This window comes from Scyliorhinus torazame, chromosome 14 (assembly GCF_047496885.1).
Source record: "Scyliorhinus torazame isolate Kashiwa2021f chromosome 14, sScyTor2.1, whole genome shotgun sequence".
Classification (NCBI taxonomy): Eukaryota; Metazoa; Chordata; class Chondrichthyes; order Carcharhiniformes; family Scyliorhinidae; genus Scyliorhinus; species Scyliorhinus torazame.
In genome coordinates, this window is record NC_092720.1 from 108647425 (window position 1) to 108648338 (window position 914).

Consider the following 914-nt stretch of genomic DNA (forward strand, 5'->3'; position numbering starts at 1 on the left):
CTTGAGGGGGTGGTGGAGCAGGAGGGGCTGGGGGATGATGCCACAGAGGATGGCGGACCGGCTATGGCGAGAGTCTGACACGCCAGGAGTACCAGTGAGGCTCTCACCATCGGCAGGTTCTCCTAGGGCGAGACTTTGTCCATTAGTTCAACAGCGTTCCCCCCCACCTCGAATCACACCGCCCCTCCCTGACCACCTTGTCCCCTCCCCCTCCAGGAGTCTATGTAATATCACTCCAGGCTGATGGGCCGATGGGCCTCTGTTGGCACTATCAGGAAGTGGGTCCCTTTACAAGTCAGGAGAGTGATGATCACTTTCTGTGAGGAAAGCTCTGGTGATCCCCAGGATCTGGTTACGTCAGACTCCTGTCTTTCTGCTGTCAGCGCACTCACACTCATGTTCATGACAGAGTCTACAATGGGGGCTCTTGATCTCAGATCACTGGGGGTGGGGAGTAACAGGGGGTGGGGTGCAGGCAAGCCTACTGTGAAAATTAAGTGACAGTGGCTTCACATTAATCAGACGTGAAATGTTTTAATGGTGAACATTTTAATGTGACAGATTTCCATTCCCCCTGTCTATGATAGTGGCCTCATCAGTGGCCACTCAGTGCTCCTCACACTTATTGATCCTCTGTGGCCTCGTGCTACATCTACGTGTGTCCCAGAATGCATATCAACGGTTGAAGGCAACCTGCTGCTTTCCATGCCCTGAGGCCTTTGATACTCTTGGCGGACAGCCTCTGGAGCCCAGGGACCCCAGTCAACAGTGTCACAGACTGAGCCATGTCTTAGACACCACCACTCCGGGCATGTTGCGCTCTCCACTGCAGTTGACATCCTAGCAGTGTTGGTCTGGGTGCTATGCATTGCCGGCACCATCCCCTGCAGCTGAAGGCTTTGGGATTCTTCCCG